The 22624-nt window shown below is 33.8% G+C and overlaps 2 long non-coding RNA genes across 3 annotated transcripts in view; one reads left to right on the forward strand and one right to left on the reverse strand.

Annotated features, from left to right (window-relative positions):
* Window positions 1–1403, forward strand: part of LOC108359591 (uncharacterized) — a 4735-nt gene extending 3332 nt beyond the window's left edge. For both annotated transcript variants that reach the window (XR_001846955.1, XR_001846954.1), the window contains exons 2-3: window positions 974–1126; window positions 1183–1403. This is a non-coding gene — a long non-coding RNA (uncharacterized LOC108359591). The remainder of the gene's footprint in view (window positions 1–973; window positions 1127–1182) is intronic.
* On the reverse strand, window positions 236–22355 carry LOC108359593 (uncharacterized). The gene is made up of 4 exons (XR_001846956.1): window positions 22329–22355; window positions 21970–22267; window positions 506–870; window positions 236–445 (listed from the first exon to the last, which is right to left on the reverse strand). It is a non-coding gene; the product is annotated as an uncharacterized LOC108359593 (long non-coding RNA).
* Between the last annotated feature and the right edge of the window lie 269 nt (window positions 22356–22624).

Genomic DNA, 22624 nt, shown 5'->3' on the forward strand with positions numbered 1-22624 from the left:
ATTTAGGGGATTCACAAGACGTGTTAACCGTCGTAAAATCTTAAGCTTAACACTTGTTTATGTAAAATAGCGGTTAAAATGGTTGGGGGGTTGGCTAATTATATATTCTTTATCAGTTTAAAAGAATTTCGGTTTAGTTAGAAATCCCCTAAAACCATTTTAATTAAAAAAGATGTTAACCTTAAGATTTTACGACGGTTAACACGTCTTGTGAATCCCCTAAATGAGTTCGATATGAGTAAGTATCGAGTACTTCTCTCCGATACATTTGTGGCATCGATACTTTTCTTCAATATTTTTAAAGAGTACAGGTATCGAGTACAAGGTCGTATCGGAACAACACTACAAGGCACAGCTTCTGTTGATTCAGAAAGAGGGTGAGGCGCTGGGAATTTGAATTCAATATTTTGTATTCTGCGACCAATGTTGCTTTTTAAATAAATTCCTGCCAAGAATAGTTTGAGATAAAAACTTTTCCTCAATAACTCGGTGTATTTAAAGTTACCTGCATCCCCCTCCCTGCCATATGACCCAACATCTACTGCCAGAAATTTGCAATCTGCATCGACAATCGCCAACAAAACCATCGAATAATACTCCTTATAATTAAAAAACAAGGATCCACTGTTATTAGGTGATTTTATTCGTATGTGTTTGCCGTCTATGGCTCCCACACAGTTGGGAAAATTCCACAGTGCCATAAATTTGTTTGCAGTTATCCGCATGAAATCTTCTGTTAGTTGTGGTAAAACGTCTAGCATATTCTTCACAATACTTTGTGAAACTTGCCTCACTATATGAGAAATCCATGAATGAGATACCCTATATTGAAACGCCAAAGAACGGAATGATTCTCCAGTAGCAAGAAATCTGAAACAAAATATAAGTTGAAAATAAATCTGAAATCTGAAACAAAATATACCTAAGTTTAAAATAAAGCATATTTAGAGTTTTATTATCTTTATCATTTTAGGCTTGGTTTGCAGTAAGAGATAGGCGTATGTTCACGATTACTACATAAGAAGAAGAGGTAAACCAGGTACTGGTTCATCGAGTAAAGCAGCTAAAAGACGGTCCGTAAGCTTATCTTTTTTAGATAGCTGTCCTTCAGCAAAGAGATGATAGAGTTAAAAGTCTTGTAATATATTAACGTTCGTCTTATACGTTTTATATTGTCTTTAGTACTATCAGTAAAATTGGAGACCCGGGTGCCGATAGGAGTGTGGTGGAATACCTGTGTGAAGGAGAGCCTGGTTCAACTGATTTGCAATTTGAAGACTACAATACCTATGTCAGTACAAAAAATGAGAAAATTGAAATTGAACGATCTCCTTTCCCCAAGAGCAAATCCCAGTCGGTAAGGTCTAAGAACTCTGAAGAGCGTTTAAAACTTCTCCGAGAAATTGCGGAAAAAAAACAATAATTCAATGCCAAAAATTATTAAAAAAGTGCCACAAAAAATGCAAGCAATACTGCGCCTGCAAATTGGCAACATAGTTGGTGAAGCAGAAATCGAGTTTTTGTCGGGAACTGCTGATAGTCGTCCAGTATCATCAGAAAGCTTTGCATCATGTGATTACCAATATTCTCTAGGAACTCCTTCAACGGAAATTATTATTTCGGATGACCAGTACGATTCGTTAAATTTAACGAATATACTATGAGTTGTCACAAAATATATTTATTGATACATATACAATACATATCGCCGCAACTATGTCAAACTATCGAATGTGAAATTGGGTACTTTTCAGGAGAGCAATATAACTGTTGTAAAAATGTTGTCATTAGGAAAAAGTATGGAATTCGACACTTTGTTAAAGCCAATATCCTCTGCTTCTAAACGCATGCGCAAGGTATCGCAATTAAAAAATCATTTTTGCACAATGAATTACGAACGGTACTCAGATGTTTATTTTTTTAAGTTTATCCGACTTTTTAATTTTAAAATTTTTTTCTATAAAATGTAGGTAATTCAATAGCATAAGCCATGCAATTAAAGTTTCAAACTTTGTTCAAGATTTAATTAGCTTTATTTTTTGTAAAACATATATTAAAATTAAAAACAAAACGGATAAACTTGAATTTATGAATATCTGAGTACCGTTCGAAATGCCACACCGTGTTCACTGTAATAATATTCTCTTGTTCCTCCGTATACAAGGTTAAAAAACAGCGATCTCTGTTTTTATACATTGTCGTTATATGTAAGATGTTTTTCTTTATGTACATACGTACATATGAATATGAAAGTGAATTATCCCCGCAAACATATTCTGAGCGCTCAGAATATATGAGTTGGAAAGGAGTCCTAGGTAAGTAAGAAATATGAGTTTCAAAAACAAACATTTTTTTACTCTTATATGAATCTTTTAGGAGTCATATATGATCCAAGTTATGAGCCAGCACTTTGTGCCAGTATAAAAACAATAACGACTAGAAATTTATATCTAAACTTGTTTATACAGATATGAAAAATAATTAGGAAGGAAAAATAAACAAAATTTAGCTGCACTTAGCATTTAGCAACTGCTATTACATGAATGCTGCAATATAAATATACATATATATGTATGCGCAGAGGTTTGTATATAAATATCCAACAGTATTTGAAATGAATTCCTTGCTAACATGGCTCTAAAGTAAGTTCATTAAGAGAGTTGAAGAATAAAGCCAATAAGAGTCACAGAACAGCATACAAGGAGCTCCGAAAGTAGGCATTTATGAGGCCAATAAGAGTCATTTAAGGGCTTCAAAAAGAGTCCAAAATGAGCCGTATATGAGGCCAATAACAGACCAATATGACTCATATTGAGGCTCATTTGATGTATGAATTTAAGCTCATATAGGTCGACCTACGCAGGAAGGGAAATACCCTCATTTCAGACTCTTAAATGAGCTCATTATGAGCACAAAGGCTCCGAAATGGGACTCCTTAAAGACTCATTTATGACTCCAAATGTTTGCTGGGATATGAATTTTCTGTTTTGGCATTAATAAATTCTAAATATCACGATCATATTGTTGAAAAAACTGAACAGAATTTTTTTATTTAGACTGCTCTGTGCTAGTCCTCTAAGCTTTAATTAATGGGGCATATTCTTGTTTTCGTACGAATCACGAAATTTTCTTATCATTTTCTATACGAAGAGGCGTATTCTGGTTTTCGATTCGTACGAAAACAAGAACACGCCTCAATATATGTAGGACCATTTCCCAGCCATTGGTTAACTAATAAAAAACCAGCGGTTTGTAACTATTGTTAACTAATGGATGAATATTAGTAAACTACAGTCAACCATTAGTCAAATTAATACTGTGGAATAAAAAGTGGTGGTTTAAAATAAGTATATTAGTTAACTAATGACTCTGAAAACAGCCCATAGGTGCTTGGACACTTGCATATTAAAGGAATTCCAAAAGTAACGAATTAGCAAAGAAAGATTCGACCACCTCCTTGCAAGAGAGAACTGGGTAGATATATCAATGGCTCTATGTGAAAGGGAAAACTCTTTCGTCCAGCGAAACATCGAAAGGGGTTGGTATACCATATGGTACCACAGCGGTATTATTCTTGACCTACAGGTGTGAGGAGGGTTCTGCTCTTCAGTCATTTCAACCTAAAGTAATTATTTTTTAGTTTTGAATCCGTGTTTGCATTCACCAACGCAAAAGTTTCTATCAGCCGTCGCGAACCAAGCCGGTCATTTGCTGGTATAACGGGTGATTTTTTTGAGGTTAGGATTTTCATGCATTAGTATTTGACAGATCACGTGGGATTTCAGACATGGTGTCAAAGAGAAAGATGCTCAGTATGCTTTGACATTTCATCATGAATAGACTTACTAACGAGCAACGCTTGCAAATCATTGAATTTTATTACCAAAATCAGTGTTCGGTTCGCTTTACGTCCGATTTATGGTCTACATAATCGACCAAGTGAGCAAACAATTAATGCGATTGTGACCAAGTTTCGCACTCAGTTTACTTTATTGGACATTAAACCAACCACACGAATGCGTACAGTGCGTACAGAAGAGAATATTGCGTCTGTTTCTGAGAGTGTTGCTGAAGACCGTGAAATGTCGATTCGTCGCCGTTCGCAGCAATTGGGTTTGCGAAACACATTTCGAACCGAACACTGATTTTGGTAATAAAATTCAATGATTTGCAAGCGTTGCTCGTTAGTAAGTCTATTCATGATGAAATGTCAAAGCATACTGAGCATCTTTCTCTTTGACACCATGTCTGAAATCCCACGTGATCTGTCAAATACTAATGCATGAAAATCCTAACCTCAAAAAAATCACCCGTTATAACTGAAAACAATGGGCCTTATGCATAAAAAGTGAGCTTAAGCTCAGACTCAATTTTTGCACTGAAAAGGTGAGCTCAAGCCCAAGAATTTGTACTGAAAATCGAGTCGGAGCTTAATCTCACTTTTTATGCATGAGGCCCATTGTTTATCAATATTAAATTAATATAATAATAATATTTCATTAAGTTGCACAGCTGAATTCTTGTTCGCAATGATTTCTCTATCCCAACTTTCTAGTTACCTCAAAAATATAGACAATTTATGTTCAGGTGATATTGGCTTTGGTATCCGATTTGTTGGTTTTGTAAATATATCATCTTTTATGTAGCTAAGGACATAATCGAACAAAATCGGAGTCAAGCGGAAGTATTCCCTGAACTTTTTTTCATTGCTATGTAGATGTCGACACACCAAAATCTCAAAAGTCCCCTCGTTTTCACGTTTTGTTGAACAGTTCCAACTCCGACTACCTTTCAGCTTCTTCTTCCGATAACTCCTCTCCCAAAAAAATTAGTAACCCGACGTCGAGATCGTCCATTTTTATTTAAAATAAATAACTTCAAGGGACAAAATGCGGAAAACCCAAATTTAAGAAAATGCTGTCATGTGAACATTACGTTCATCTGGCTTTACATAAAAGCGTCACCGCTATTATCGTTGAGAATAGCGTTCGGTATGGTACGGTCGTAATATTACGGCACCGCTTTTCGTTGAAACCAAAGCTTTACGCACTTTTTGCCGCCATAAAAAAGGCTGCAGCACGCAATAGCGGCGGATATATTAAAAAAACATGTTTTTGCATTAACAAAAACCATTTCGATGTCTTTAACTCATTTCTTGAATTCTTGTTATTAAAAAAACAACTCTACATACATACGTTATTGGTTAAAATACTATTTGTCTATAAAAACTAATGCTGATTCCGTTTGTCCCAAAAAATTTTGTTCTTCCATGGTGCAAAATGTGTTTGACGTTACACTCAACCCTGTAAAAGTGCATGTTTTGCCTACTTATCCTTGTCGGGTTCACGCATTTCATAATATTATCATTTTAAGCAATATTCTGCTTTACAGGGCAACCAACTCCTCTGACAAAACATAGAAGGGCAGAAGATGAGCCTTTCTTGCCTTATTGGAGTGCAATATTTTAAGAAACGAACGTCAGTTCAAAATGGCTCCTCGACGAGTATGGTCGTGCTGACCTGTCGAGTTTTGTTTAAGCAAATTTCTGATTTATTTACACATAAAAATGAAGTCGGTTCACTAAATAAAAAATTAAGTTTTAAAACAAGAGAAGATGATACTACATATAATATATTAATTACATAAGTAATGTAATAGACGCCGACATAAAGAGAGTTGAAATTAAAATTGAAAGTTAATTTCTAAACGTACCGTTGATACGGTACTATCGTATGAACAAAGTAACTGTGAAATAAAAAGTTGCATGCATAACTGTTCCACATAACGTAACTGAAATTTTTTAGCCACAACCAAAAATTATAATTTGACGAATAATTAAAAAAATAATCAAATTGGAGGAATAACCTGGCGATATGAGGACACTTTAGTTCCCTGCCATTAAAACACAATAAGTTTACCATTGGAGGAATAACCTGGCAAAATGAGGACTTAGTTTCCAGCCATTTAAATTTGAATCTGGATAATAAATTCTGACATATGAGCAACAATTAGAGGAATAACCTGGTTACCTGTGGACCATTAAATCACAATACACTTTTTAACTGGATATAATTGACAAAGAATTGAAACGAATAAGACGTAACATACATATATAAGCAGAAACTTAGGCACGTGGTTCTGGTCCTCAGCGGTATTACCATCGTGTATCAGTGGAGCGACGATTGGATACAGCATTTGGAAAACAACATACTAAGATATATAGTTTGAAATTAGAGGAATAACCTGGCGGTGGTTTATATAAACCGGCCAACCTACCCAAAACCCCCAAAAAAAAAAACGAAACGAACGCAGAAAAAACCAAAGCAGAGGAAACTCTTCTACTAACTCTTCAGAAGAATCGGTGTCGCTGTATGGGACGAGTGCGCCTTTAGTTAAGTTCTGCAACAACCAAGTATTTTAACACCATATACATGTACATATTATATTTTTATGATTTTGATTAAAAATCTTAATCTACCAGAAATATATGTATTTACTTTTGTTTGTAAATAGTCCATATTTGGAAGAAATACATAAGTGAATTGTAAAATCAATAATTTTTAAAGAAAGCTTTCTAAATATGAACGAAATCGGACCAGACTCGTGCGCCACCTATCAACAAAACTTTTTGTGCAGTTATTTAATGTTTAATGTAGTTAACATACATTCTAAATATGGACCAAATCGGACTATAAATACGGGATTTTCAAATATCTCGCCTCCTGCACCAACTTTCGGATTAACTCATCTTTCGTATTGCATTGTCATCGGGTTCTGAGCCATCTGTGAAGTTTCAAGTCTCTAGGTCATCGGGAAGTTGATCAAAAATTGATTGCAAGATTTGCCCACACACATACAGAGCAAGTGAAATAAAAGCTTCCCAAGAAACACTGGAACAAAAATTTTCAAACGTTTGAGAAAATCGTATTCTCAATTTGATTTTCAGCATCAGTGTTGTCGCGAGCCAAATTCCTTTAAATAAAGGGCTAAAAAAGTCGTTGTGGCTAAAAATACATATCACAGCGCACGGCAGTGCGCGCGAGTGACGAAAGCAGCCACACTAGCATGCTGAAATGACTCGCTTATATATACACGAGATTTGGAATTTTTTATCCAGACGTCCAATCGACATGCTTCAGATGTCGTTGGAAAGGTCTTGCAGAGTGTGTCCAGAAAATTTATTCAAGTTTCATAAACGATTAACCGGATTCTCAAAAATTTGGCTAAAGTGTTGCGATACATAAAACGTTTTTTGCTTTTGCCGGTTTAAGGGGCCATGTGGGTACACCCAACATATTTAGTGTTATTCTATAGGCCAATACCTTTCAAACGATACCTTTTATGTTGAGTTCCGGTTACTAGTTGGAAAGATATAGAGCTAAATGTGTTTTGGTTCGTGTCTCCACTACGAGATGCTTTGGCATGTATGTGGCGTCTGTACGTACCTTCATTTAATTTTTTTCATACTTTCAGGAATTAAAGTACAAAAAAAACTAAGAAGATTTTGCTCCAGTATGTTTTGATTCGTATGCCTTTGTGGGCGTAACTGCGGCCTGAAATTCGAAAAAAGGCAATTTTTTAAACTACCACTGAAGCCGCACTACTCAGTCCGTATCATTGACGTGGATATCAGTAGAAGGGTCTTCAAACAAGCTGTCTAACGCTATCTTCTGTGTCTATAAAATATAAATATGTCATAACGTTATCGCCCGAAAACTTAAAATCGAGCTGATAAAAATAAAGATTTCTGGCATTTTCTCAAAAACTGGTCAGTCGATTATATTCTAGGTTTCCACAAGTCTAACCCAAAACCTTAGCTTTCATATGGTATATAGCGTATATCTGGGAAAACTCTTGTTGTGGAGATATTACGATTCAAATAGAAAAAATTTCGCGCCAAAAAGGGTCAAATGGTTGAAAATTAACATATTCGTCTAATTTTGTTACTTTAAGATATAAAAATAACATACCTAGTTCCCCGAAAAAAAATTTTCATTCTCCGATTGCCACTTAAACCGAAATTCCCTGCAAATCGGGGAATTTCCCGCGAGTTGACAAGTTGAAGGATGTAGCTGTGCTAATCACTTCGTACTTGTCTTGGAAACCACAATTTATGTGTATTTTAGAGTTTTTTTCAGTCACATTTTTCCCCATTTTAATTGCAGGTATGTACACAGTATTTAACTATGCTACATTGGTTTATCACCCTTACTTAACCTACCTGGCAAGACGCGTACTACTACTTACATAAGTATGTATAAATTGCCACTGAGCAAAACTACTTGAGAAAAAAGCGTTAGTTTAATAGCACGAGTCCAACACCGTACACGTGATTGAAGTAAAACTTCTTAAAAAAGCACATGTGTGCGCCCCACACACGGTAGAAATCTTAACAAAAATAAACTACGAGACAATCAGACGAATACAGTTGTTTATTGTATCCAAAGTTGGTACCAAGTTGATAAGTTCTTGTCATGTCCCAGTAAAAGTTTTTACGGATTTTCCTGTTTTGGCGTTTTCGTACGCAAAAACTTACAAATTAGGGGAAATTGAGAGAGCGAAAAATTACAGTTACAGTTGCAAGTTTTTACTGAATTTTACTGGATACATTTTTACTTGTAAGAATTTGCCAGTATGAAAAACAGCTGATCGCATGTTGCTGGATGAAATTTAAACTAATAAGGAAACTGTTTGTGGGCTTTTATTGTGGAAATTCACAAAATAAACATATTTAAATATAAAATATATTGTTTTATTAGGAATATGCTGTGAATAAACAGCCAATTTATCAGCCGTTCATGAAACTTGCAAATTATTACTGGAATAGCGTTCGCGTACTTTTTTGTAAATTTTGTCTATGAGAGCGAATTTTTAGAAATAAAGTTACTGGAGAGTTGCTGGCAAGTTACTGGTTAATTTGTATACAAACACAACTATACTCTTTTATGTGAAACACACTTTTATGTGTAAAACACGAAAATTAAATGGCGGGAGTTGAGCTGTCAAAATAACTGTCAAACAGCTCTTCGAAAGTTCGAATTTCCTGCTCCCAAATTTTCGGGGAAAATGCTGCTCCCTGGCATTTTCGAATAGGAGGATTTTATTCTCGAGAAAAGTAAAATCCGCGAGAAATGAAATCCTCGGGAATATTCAGAATTGGGCTGTATATGTTTCAATGGACACATCGATTTGAATACATAATTTAGATTTAGATAATATTTTTAGCAATTTATTGAGAAAAATAAAACATTTAGGTTATTGTTTGTATTTTCGTCTATTTTAAATTACCCCAAAATAATTGATATCAAATAAAACACCTCTTTGAGGTAAAATTTTGGAGTGACGAAAGATGAACTAGAAACACAAAATTAATGATATCAATTTCGTGACGAAAATTATACGCATTTTTTAACTGCTTTGAAATGTACGGAAAATCTTTTATTATTCATTCGGAACGTTGCGATTTTCCGTCTACTGCTAGAAACACAAAATAAAAAACGTTTCTATTTTTCCAGCGATAGATAAGGTTCTTCCTCTTCTTTTATGTCAAACTCATACTAATTCATGATGTCGCTGCCGCGTTCAAAAAAACCATGTCGTCATCGACAAAGCGTTTAGATAATGAAGATAACAAATTGGAGGCTGTGACCCGTAGCTCGTCGTTTTCAATGTGTTCAGAACTTATAGCTTCACCACTCCCTGTCACTTCAGCCATCACCGTCTATGCCTGCGGCATCACCAATGCCATCACAATCGTTCGTCGCTACTCCAGGAATTGCAGAAGAATTGTCATTACAGGCACCGTCGTCGTTCGCTGCAGTAAGAATGAAAGAAGGATTACACTGTGAGACACTAAAAAAAACCTGGGAAGTTATGTGTATTTTCTGGTAAAACAAGAATCGAAATATGAAATTAGGCAAACAAGTCTTGATTTACATACCGTTAAAAAACCGGGTTTTCGTATTTTTGCGAACTTATAAGTCTGTAACTTAGTTGATTATGAACCGAGTTTCAGTTTATTGCCGGGTTTAAAAATAAGAAACTTGGGTCTTTCGAAAGATATATATGTGAATAAAGAGACCTTAAGAGATCTGTGTGTATTTGCCCAGCAAGCGCAATATTTTTTTACTTTTTTATTAGAAACTTACTTTATTTTATAAGAAAACCATACTAGTCCTAAATCGATTGTAAAACCAAATTTAATAACGAAAAAAACAGTGTTTATTTTCAAAAATCGGATGAAATTTTACTGAGTTATTGAACTTTTTATGAAAACAAAATTAAATTTTTTTCAAAAATATTATTTTTGGCTTAACACCACAAAAATGTTTGCTTGACAGTTTTTTTTTATTTTGATTTGACGTTTTCTATGGCCGCGAATTATGGCCATCCCGACAGCCACATTTAATAGGCCGGAAAACGTTTTAAACGTCCCATTGATTAAAGCTGAACATATTGTCCTACCACCACTGCATTTAAAGCTAGGATACATATATGAAACTATACGGGTATTCTNTTTGAAATGTACGGAAAATCTTTTATTATTCATTCGGAACGTTGCGATTTTCCGTCTACTGCTAGAAACACAAAATAAAAAACGTTTCTATTTTTCCAGCGATAGATAAGGTTCTTCCTCTTCTTTTATGCCAAACTCATACTAATTCATGATGTCGCTGCCGCGTTCAAAAAAACCATGTCGTCATCGACAAAGCGTTTAGATAATGAAGATAACAAATTGGAGGCTGTGACCCGTAGCTCGTCGTTTTCAATGTGTTCAGAACTTATAGCTTCACCACTCCCTGTCACTTCAGCCATCACCGTCTATGCCTGCGGCATCACCAATGCCATCACAATCGTTCGTCGCTACTCCAGGAATTGCAGAAGAATTGTCATTACAGGCACCGTCGTCGTTCGCTGCAGTAAGAATGAAAGAAGGATTACACTGTGAGACACTAAAAAAAACCTGGGAAGTTATGTGTATTTTCTGGTAAAACAAGAATCGAAATATGAAATTAGGCAAACAAGTCTTGATTTACATACCGTTAAAAAACCGGGTTTTCGTATTTTTGCGAACTTATAAGTCTGTAACTTAGTTGATTATGAACCGAGTTTCAGTTTATTGCCGGGTTTAAAAATAAGAAACTTGGGTCTTTCGAAAGATATATATGTGAATAAAGAGACCTTAAGAGATCTGTGTGTATTTGCCCAGCAAGCGCAATATTTTTTTACTTTTTTATTAGAAACTTACTTTATTTTATAAGAAAACCATACTAGTCCTAAATCGATTGTAAAACCAAATTTAATAACGAAAAAAACAGTGTTTATTTTCAAAAATCGGATGAAATTTTACTGAGTTATTGAACTTTTTATGAAAACAAAATTAAATTTTTTTCAAAAATATTATTTTTGGCTTAACACCACAAAAATGTTTGCTTGACAGTTTTTTTTTATTTTGATTTGACGTTTTCTATGGCCGCGAATTATGGCCATCCCGACAGCCACATTTAATAGGCCGGAAAACGTTTTAAACGTCCCATTGATTAAAGCTGAACATATTGTCCTACCACCACTGCATTTAAAGCTAGGATACATATATGAAACTATACGGGTATTCTCACAGTCTTGCAGAGCCCTTGCACGGTGCACGGATTGCACGGTTTGCAAAGCTGTCACATAGGAATACCGTTTTTTTTTTCTGCAATCCATGCACCGTGTAAGGGCTTTGCAAGACTCCGAGAATACCCCTAATTGTAAAAAATTGGTTGTTAATAGCAACGCTTTTTGTCAACTTAAAGTGGTGTTCCCAAAATTAAGTGAAGCCAAAATAAAAGGAAGTATTAATATTTTTTTCTCTCATCTACTACTTTTTCATCGGTTTTATCTCTTTTTATGGATTTTAGGAATTTTCATAGGGCCTCAAATTCGTAAAATTATGAGCGAAGTTAGCTTTTTGAACAAGCTAAGCTCTGTAGCAAAACGTGCATGGAAGTGTTTTGTAGCGCTAGGTTTTTCTAAGGTTTTTGTAATTTCTTTGGAAACCAAGGAAGCGACGACTATGTCACGGTTGTTAACGAATTTTTGAATGATTATGGTGGAATGGGTTTTAACATGTCCATAAAAATGTATTTCCTTCATTTGCATTTGGACTTCTTCCCACATAATTTGGGCCAGTTCAGTGAAGAACAAGGCGAACACTTTCACCAAGAAACAGCTACAATTAAAAACCGTTTCGGAGGAAAAAATAAAATAACAATAATAAGGCCAACAACCGTGCCAAGCTTGGGGGAAATTGGTGGAGAGGTTTCCTAGATATACAGAAGTAATCATAAGTGGGCGTAGCTACGCCCATTTTCCAAAAATTTATTATATTATTTTTCGTCTAAAAATCATTTCAGGTATCAATTATGAGTGAATAAGCTTCACTAGTTACCATAATATCGCAGGTTGCATATTTCTGAAAACTACCGTTATACCTACGATGAAAAGAAGTACACATACCAAGTTACGTTAAGATATCTCCATTTTTAGTCGAGGTATCGTAAGCACCAGGCCCGTAGCCAGGATTTTTTTTCGGGGAGGGTTCTGGCGAATTTTTTTTTAGTTTCACTTTTATTTCAACATATTTTGATTAAAAGAAAAATATTGATATAAATAAAATTTTTCATAAAAACAGGGTTGAAATCTTGCAATTCCTGCCCGTATTTTGTTTGTAAGTCAAATATGAGTGGCATTGTGCTACTATGATAGCACGGCCGAGTAATCATAGCCAACTTATGTACAGTAGTCGAAAAAATTATAGCCGCATCAAATTTTGACAAGTTTTAAAATATTATTTTTGTTGTTATTTAATTTCGGTTAGTTTTTTATAGTTCGTTCTTTACCAACATTCGTATAAATACAAGTATAAAGGCAGTGTCACACAATTGGGTAATTGCCAAAATTTGGTGTAAATCGTATCCCAATTGTGTGAACACCCAAAATATATTTCACTATCCCAATCACGAAAATTAATTTATTGAAATTTTTCAATAGAGCATCGCTGTATTGTACCAATCTTTTGACTACAACAAAAATTGTCCTATTTTTTTTACCAATAGCCCAACAAAAAAATTTACAAATCTGTACAAATGTACCAATCGAGTGACTGCCTTAAAAATGTATGCAATTAAAAAAAAAAAAATCTACAAATTTTCGATAAAATTTCGAGTTTTTTAATTAAATTCTGAGTATGCAGTTTTGTAACCCATTGAATTCTAGCACAATAAAGTACAAGTTTCAAATGGCTAAAAATGTCGGTCGATTTTTTAGAATTTTTGAAAGTTCGAAATTTGTACGAAAGTTTGTTGAATTTTTTTTTAATATTGCACAAATGAGTAGTCCACTTGCAAACAGGGTTATGTGATTTTATAATAGTAAGCCATAAACTAAGAAAACGTTTACAACAACAAGTAACATCCAAATTGTATATTTCTCTTTATTATCTGGAAAGTCCAAAACATTTTTGAGTAGTATAAATAGTCAAAAATAATATTTTGGCAAAAATTTTGTTTTCATATAATAGTTTAATAACTCAGTAAAATTTCATGCGATTTTTGAAAATAAACACTATTTTTTCGTTATTAAATTTGGTTTTACAATCAATTTAGGACTAGTATGGTTTTTTTTTATAAAATAGTGCGTTAAAACCTCACCAGAATTGAAAAAAGGCGAAAAAAGTAAAAAAAAAATGTGTTTGCTGGGAAAATACACACAGATCTCTTAAGGTTTATTTATTCACATATATGTATATCGTTCGAAAGATCCAAGTTTCTTATTTTTAAACCCGGCAATAAACTCGGTTCATAATCAACTAACTTATAGGCTTATAAGTGCGCAAAAGTACGAAAACCCGGGTTTTTAACGGTAAATCAAGATTTTGGGGGTGTTTGGCAAATTTCATATTTCGATTCTGGTTTTACTCGAAAAGACCTACCAGAAAATATACATAACTTCCCAGGTATTTTTACTTTATTCGTTTTTGTAGCACTGTGTTTTTTATTTATCTTAAAAGATTTCAAAAAACAATTGAGTTAATCCAACACGTCATTAAAAGTACTTCGGAAGGTTTATTTCCATTGAGGAAGAAAAAAAAGACATTTTGAAATAATATGTAGAAAAAGAAGCCGAGGTGCAAAATGCACTAAGAGATTTTTTATAAAGAGAGTGAGTCATTAAGAAAACCATCTAATTAAGGACATGTATTTACAGTGGCTCTGTCAAGTACTACATCCCAAAAAAATTACAATACAGTCATATGAAAAAAATAAGTACACGACATTTTAACCACTTTTGACTATCTTTCTCTTGATTGTTTTATGTTTATTATTTTTTTTGTTAAGAAGTGCAGCTCATTATCTAATAAGAACCACACATGTAAGTCAACATTTCAAAATTTCTAGAAAAATTAAACAAATTTTTACAACAAACTTTTTATTAAGAATTGAAAGTCAATTTTTTTAAATCAATTTAAATACCTCGGCCGCTGTGGTGTAGTGGTAAGCAGTGCGCGCTTCCACTCCGCAACGCCTGGGTTCAAACCCTGGTCAAAGCAACACAGCAAAAAATATAGAAAAAAGGTTTTTTCTTTACAGCGGTCGTCCGTCGGCAGGCAATGGCATACCTCCGAGTGTATTTCTGCCTTCTCATAAAAATACAATCGGCGTTCGGAGTCGGCGTAAAACTGTAGGTCCCTCCGCTTTGTGTGACAACATCAAGGCGCACGCCACAAATCAGAGGAGAAGCTCGGCCAAACACTAACATATGTGAAAGCGCCAATCTATTATTATTATTATTATTACCTTAGGATCGGTTGTTCAATGTCTGATTAACACAAATCGAAGTTAGAAGCTCCGGTTAAGTACAACGACTGCATTATCGAGCACATGTTATATGCATTATTGTCGAAATCGTCGATAGTGTAGTGGTGGTGATAACCAGACATTGAACAACCGGGCCTTAATATATTAAATGAATTATTACAATATGGATATCAATTAAAGGCTTAGCAAAACAGCAAAGGTAGAAGCGCCAAAATATTATTATTGTTATAGAAAATAAAGATGCGATAAAGAAAAAGAGTAAAGATCAGGGTGTCCAGATTGTTAAAAAAAAGCGCAATTCAAAAAAAAATCACCCTTTTTTTAAATAAAATTCATGGAATCGATTTAACAAATCTTTTAGTTTAAAAATGAGATTTTGTTATAATGTAGTTTTTAAAACCAAAAACGAATAAAATACCTTCAGAGGGTAATAATAAATAATACAAATTACTTATATAATAGTGATGTACAAACAATTTTCTTTAAAAATATGCATACTTTTTAAAAATATTTGTTTCAACACGTTTTGAAATGCGACTGCGCAGTTAGTAAATTTATTATAACTCATATTAATTGATTAATCGCACAATCCGTTTTTAAAAGCTCGGCGCTAAAAATTAAATAGAAACCTATAATAAGGCGGGAACAGCTATTTCCACAATTTCTTCAAAATCACCTATAGTGTCTGAATGATTTACATTTCTGTTGTTGTCATATATTGAGCTATTCAACGTTGATAACATACTGTTTGATGTTGGAAACTTCTGCAGCCTTTATATAACACTTTATTCGAACTATTGAATTAAGGCTTTCCAACCTCATCCTATTTCGAATCTTAGTTTTCGTTGAATTCATTACGGAAAAAACGCGCACAAAAAAGCATGTGAGTGCGGCAAGGATAATAATATGAATTTACTTACATATATTTCCAAACATTTTATTGTCTTTTGCGGTTTTCACTCCGTAAGCAATTATCCAAAAATCTTCAGAGTCGGATGGAATGGTTCTGAGAATAGTTACTCCATTATTCAAAGTCAAATAGTGATTGGCAGGTCCCTGAAACTCGCCCTCTTGTGACTCACACACTTTTCTGGTGACAAAATCAAATCTTTTTTAAAAGTATTTAATTGACTAGGTAATCGTTTCAAAAGTTCTTGGATTAGGACGATTAAACATTTTTGACAGTCTTTTAATATGCTTCTTAAGTCAAGTTCATCACGCAGCTCATTATCCTCTCTTGTAAAATTATCGTGGAAAACTAAATTTTGCATATTTTTATAATTGGAAACAATCTATTTGAAGGGAAAAAATCGCCAAAAATCGCCAATGGACACTTTGGTAAAGATAAAGAAGATAAAGAAAATAATAGAGACAAAGATAGCGATACAGAAAGGGACAGGGAAAATAGAATTTTTTCGAGTAGCATTCCAGTCTGCCAGCATCTCTGCCACACCTTCAGCCTCTCGGGCGTCCGTTGTGACTTCACCTTCCTGACGACGGACTTTAGTCGCGCTGCCTGACACATATTATATATTGCAAAGAGGCGCATGTGGGCCATGGCTGCAACAAGGTAGTGATCCGAGTCGATGTTCGCTCCTCGGATGAAACTACAACGTGATTAATTTAGTTCTCGGTTCTTTTATCAGACACCCAGGTGAAAGCGATCAGAGTCTCTCCGTTTACGGAGGTGTTGTCAGGAAAGCTAAATTTTCCGACGTTTGTACCGAATATGATGCTAAAGTCTTTAATCACTACTTTAACAAAGTGGCGGTGCTCATATTCTTTTTCTAGGCGCTTATGTAAATGTTTTTTTCAGAGTGTATGCATTAACGTATTTATTTTGTTATACATACATGCATATGTACAATTCTTAATTAGTTGGAATTTTCGCATGACTCGACAGTTTTTATTCGGACACATAATTTTCGCTCGTTGATTGCTCATGTTTGAGTTTATTACGGTTGCCAGACGTACTGATTTTATCAGTACAGTACTGATTTTTCAACTCTTGTACTCATTTTATTCACTTCTTCAATCCGTACGCTTATGCCCTGATTTTTCAAAATTTTTACTGATTTGTACTGAAGTTTCAATTCAAGCAAAATACTTAAAGATTTTCTTAACGTTTTTACATATCGTTGGAACTTCCTTAAACTGTACTGTAAAAAGTACTGTAAGAAGAAAATAATTTAATTATAGTTGACAAGTTTCAGATGTTTGATATACGCAATAAATAAATACAACAAAAAGATCTATCGTTTTATGGGCCTATCGCAGAGGCGTTACGTACCAGTTGCGTTAATATTATGGAGCTAAAAGTATTTAAAAAGAAGGCTGACGTTTTTTTGTCGAGTGTTGTTAATTATCTCGAAAATATCTTTCAGTTTAATAACTACAAATTTGAATATTCGAATGGCTTTTGCCTATAACTTACAATTCTTTTTTGACAATTTATTGACATTGTAAAAGAGCTTTTTCATAAAGTTTTTCAAAAGACAAAGAGTTAGATACTCTTTTAGCGATTTCCCAGTTTTGCAAACTTTTTGCGTGGTTGAAAAATTAATTTAAGCCATGAGGAAATAAAGATGAAATCATTAAATAGTGGTACTGAAAAAATATGTAATTTTGTTTTTATTTTCAACACCACAGTAGGGTTCGAACGATACTATCGATATTGAGTAAGCATCGATACTGAGGGTATAAAAATGAGTACTTTAATACTCGATACCTTATTTGGCGATTTTACTCAATATTTTGCAAAGTACTCGTAGTATCGAATACTTTTTGAAAAACACACTTTTTAAATTCTTTCTTCCATTGGCAACCCAATTTTCTTTGCTCATATGGATTACTATCATTCAATTTTCTCCATCACTTAAAATTATCTGAAATTTCGTGTAGTCTGTTGCATAACATAAACCAAATAAGTTAAACTTTGAGGGCCTTATTTATAAAGAATACAGTAGGTTTAAAGACCTTAAGAAGTTTTGTAACCTATCAACTTTACGTCTAGCCTACTGCCGTTGCCTTTTAATTCAAACTTGCACATTATTGAATAGGCTACAAAAATGCATACCCACAAAGTTTGCAAAAATTCTTAATAAAATTTGGAATTCGTGAAAGTATATATATATATATATATATGTATGAATGTACATTAAAGTGGTCCAAAAATGTATGTAAAAAAATAAGGTCGCATTTTTAAAGCCGCCAGCCCCTAGGATTGTTCTATACCAAAAAAAAATATACCCCTACTTTTTTATTTTGAAAAAAAAAAGAACAAATTAGGGTGTGCTCAAAGCGCTCAAAGTTTTCAATGTATTTTATATGGGGAAAAAACAACTTTTCGTAGAAATAGTGTAGAATTCTTGAAAATCAATATTTTTCGATCGGAAAAGTTTGCTTATCTTCAGAACGTTCCCGGTAATAATACCCAATTGTTCCTTTAACAATTTTTTCATGGTAACTATATTTTATAGGTCCTAGAAAATGCAATGGGGGGACCAATAAAAAATCTTTAATCATAAAAAATGGTTAAATAAACAACTGGATATTAATATTTGAAGTCTCCTGAAGAGAACCACGGTTTTACGATTGTAAAATATTGACTTTCAAGAGTTTTATACCATTTTTGCGAAAATTTGGTTTTTACCCATATAAAATACATGGAAAACTTTGAGCGCTGTGAGCACTCCCGTAATATTTTTTGATTTCAAAATGAAAAAATATGGGTATATTTATTTTCGGTTCAGAACAATCCTAGGGGGTGGCGGCATCATAATTCCGACTTTATTATTTTGGACCACTCTAATGTACATACACATTTAACGTTGAAATTATTTCTAACGTGAAAGTAAGTTCTGCAATGAAATAAAAATCAAATATTTTAAATGTTTATTGTTTTAAATTCAGGAAATAACTATATATACGATTGAAGAATAAAATAATTTTAGTATCCCAAAAAACGTATTTTAATGAGTCCGATACTGAGTAGTATCGATACTTTTCCCTGATACTTTTAGAGCATCGATACCATGAGCTCGATGCCAGAATGAGTACTTAGTATCGATACCAAAGTCTGAAATTTCGAACCCTACACCACACTCAAACGAAGCAACCGGGAGGATCTTAAGTATAAAGTTTGCTTCCTTGCGCAAAGAGCGAAGCCGGCTTCTAATTAAAAATTTTTAAAGTGAAATTCAAATTAAAAGTAATTTTAAAATGAAATGTATAGAATTCTTTGACTATTTAAACACTGAAGATGGAAATGATCTCAGTATTGCTACATATTCAAAAATGTCATAAATATAAAATTATTTATTGGCTTCTGTGTACAATCATGTGTACACTCATGTTAAAATGAATAACACTTTTATTTTTTATGAACTATATTTTATTTATATACCAAAATATTTTTAAAAGCAAGTACTGTGATGTTATAAAGTCTTATCTGTTACTTACATTCATAATTTTGCTTTGAATAAAAATGTACTGAAAAGTACTGATTTTTTTAGCATGAAAAAGTCTAACGTACTGGTTTCGCGCATAAAAAATCTGGTAACCCTAAAGTTTATCAGGAAGTGATAGTATTTGGAGAGCAGAATCGAATGCAACCTGTATGAATTATGTGCTTGCAATATAAGAAAAGTTATGAAGAGTCAAAGTAGCGTGACTCCTTTTTCGAAATTCTGTTACTCGTGGATTTTATAGTATACTGCGAAAGGTGCGTACATATTTAACACTGTTATCGGACAACTTGCATAGTGACCTGGAGCATAAAAGTAGTCAATCTAAACGTGGCAGACCTATGTGCTCCCATTAGAAGATAGTTAAAAAACACGTATTTAAAAGGTTACGATCAGTGTTGCCAGAACTTTTTGGACGAACCGGCTAAATTGGCAAATAAAACCGGCTAAAAACGGCTAAAATGTTTCAACTAAATTTCACAAGTTTTATTGAAATAAATCACGAGTAAAAAGACTATTTCTTGGAGAGAATTTACAAATTCGAGCCGGAAAAAATTTTGCCAGCAAGAATTTTTGTCGACGATAATTTGAATAAACAAGTTCGTTAAATTTAAAAATTTACAAACTGGAGCGATTTTAAAATGAAAAATGTAAGTTAATACTTGTTTAATTAATTAATTTAGTTAATTCCAATGATTTGAAAGGTACTCGGTAAAAAAAAACTATTCTTAATCGGAATGCAATCTCAACCAGAGTCGATATAGTAAACCCGACAAAGAAATTGAAACGTATGTTGAAGAAAGTCGGACTGACAAGATATATACACGTAGGTCCTGTTGTTTGCCCCTCTGAAAGAATTTTAAAAATTCTATACAAATTTCTTTTGTTTGAAATGCACCGTGGACACTAGCTGACAGAAAAACTTGCAAATTTGCGTTCGTGCAGAAAATTGCAAGTTTCTCTACATGAGAGAGAATTTGGGAGCATTTTTCTTACGATCTGATATTTTTAGTGATAATTCTCGCTGGATTTTCGACGAACAAACCTATTGTCTTCCCTACAAGGCCTTTTCGGACTGACCGATTCTCACTACACTCAAATAGAAACCAATACACATAAAAAAACTCTGTAAAAATTTCCCTTCAATTTTAAGGCAGTAAAACAACGACCGTTAACATCAACCGAGGCCATATGTTGACAAGGGATGCAAAATCACAATTACACAAAAGAACTGGTAAATTTTTCAGAAATCCCCTCAATTCTGATGTAAAATATGATGCCACTTTTGCAGATCTCCCATTTAGATGACCGGTCATATGACCGGCAGATGTCTCGTAGGATTCCCAGAGAGTTTTTGCTTTACATAGAAATTTGTGCTCTTTTATTTTCATTTTGACTGACTTCAGTGCTGGTTCCTTTAATTCAAGTTGGCATTCGGTTTTTGTAATTTAAATAAGCACTCAGCAAAAAAGTTTGCTTAATAAAATACCTATGTGTACATAGTGCTTGAAAATATAAATTTTTCCCTTACCTTAAACCTTTGGGAGTGGGCATGATGTTTTGTAATTTAGGCAGAATTGAATATGTGCTATCTGGGAAGACAAGATCTATTATTTGTTGGCACTATATCCAAACACAAACGCATCTTAAGTGTCTTAACAGTGAAACAATTTCTTATTTTCTAAGTTTGCGAATAAAACTTCGAACTTAAAATTAAGACATTTATAACAAACATTTTATGAAGAAAATCCCTTCTTCGTTTAAAATAAAAATAAGCGAAATCGGCCCAATTTCATACAACCCTGCCTGACATGAAAATTTTTTCATGATAAGGCTAGTAGCCATTTCTAACAAATTTTGGGTCGCTTAGTCAAAAATGGAAACATATATACATATTTGAAATTTAAGAAAACAAGGCAAATAGCAAAATCGGCTAAAAACGGCTAATTTTTTTCTGCAAAACTGCTAACAAATCGGCTGCCGGCTAAATCGTGATTTCTCCGGCTGTTTGCTATCGCAACCGGCTAAATCTAGCCGGAAAACGTCTAAAATGGCAACACTGGTTACGATGCGTGCACCAAAGTAAAAATGCACATTTTTATTAGCACATTATCTGCAATTGCAAAATTTAGCCAATTATATACGTGTGTGCTAATATACTATTGAACTATGATCATCGTGCACCACTTTTTATTTGTTCCTTAAAATCTTACAGAACGAAAAAGAAATAAGAAAAACCCCAAAAAAAAAACTAATATATGTAAATACTAACCAAAGGAAATTTTTGCCCAAATCATCAGATCTGCACCGTTCGTTCGATTTCCGAAATGAGGTGTCAAATGAAAGGGCTTGGGCTGTAGATGCTAGGACTTACCGTTGATTTTTGGCAATTTAAAATGCGGAACACCGTCAACAAACAAAATTGCAAAAAATCAGCGGCTACAAAACTGAATACCAAAATTTTGTCTAAAGATGCCGATCAAGAAGCTAGAAATTTTGGTCAAACTTTGCAGATTTTTCATAATTTGGCACATAGTCTGAAATTTGGATTTATGTCATATTTGTTAAGTAATCAGCTGAACTTTCACAAAAAATAAACAACAATAAAACATTAAATAAACTAAAGAAAAATAGCCAAAACTTACTAAATTGTCGGTCCCAGTTTTTACTTGGTTCACTGTATGCGTATCTCGGAAACCAATTTATCAATTTGTACCACACACTTAGTACAATCGTTGACGTGGGCATAAAAAAGGTATATATTTAGAAAATTTTCGAAATCGAAAATAATTTTTTTCACAAAAAAATTCAAAGTTTGTGAGAATTGCCCATATACATTTCGTTATACGTCCGTAAAATTTTAATAAAGGCTAAAAGTGCATTTACCAGTAGCAATTTTTTATCACCGAAAGCGTAGACGCACTTGATAAGGCGGTCCACATTCTGAAACGGCATTTGTACAAATAAAGGTATATGTATAAACCGTAAGTATGTATGTATGTACCCAGCCAGCAAAAAATTCGAACCCGGCAACTTCTGGAAGCTAACAAATAGCGGCACACTACACGCTCAGCCACTGACGACTACGCATGCATGCTTTCAAATGTCACCTTTTTCGAACGAAAACGTATGATAACTGTAAGAGTTTTTTTGTATGCGTTTTCGGATACGGAAAATATAACTAAACTGCACTGTCGGCAAAATTTACGTTTCTTTGCTGGCTGGGTATGTACATACATGTATATGAACATGTACAGTGACGTGCAAAACTGTAACATGGTGTAACACTTTTTACTTCAG

Source organism: Rhagoletis zephyria, unplaced genomic scaffold (assembly GCF_001687245.7).
Source record: "Rhagoletis zephyria isolate East Lansing unplaced genomic scaffold, Rhagoletis_zephyria_1.1 Rzeph_scaffold_00416, whole genome shotgun sequence".
NCBI classification, from domain to species: domain Eukaryota; kingdom Metazoa; phylum Arthropoda; class Insecta; order Diptera; family Tephritidae; genus Rhagoletis; species Rhagoletis zephyria.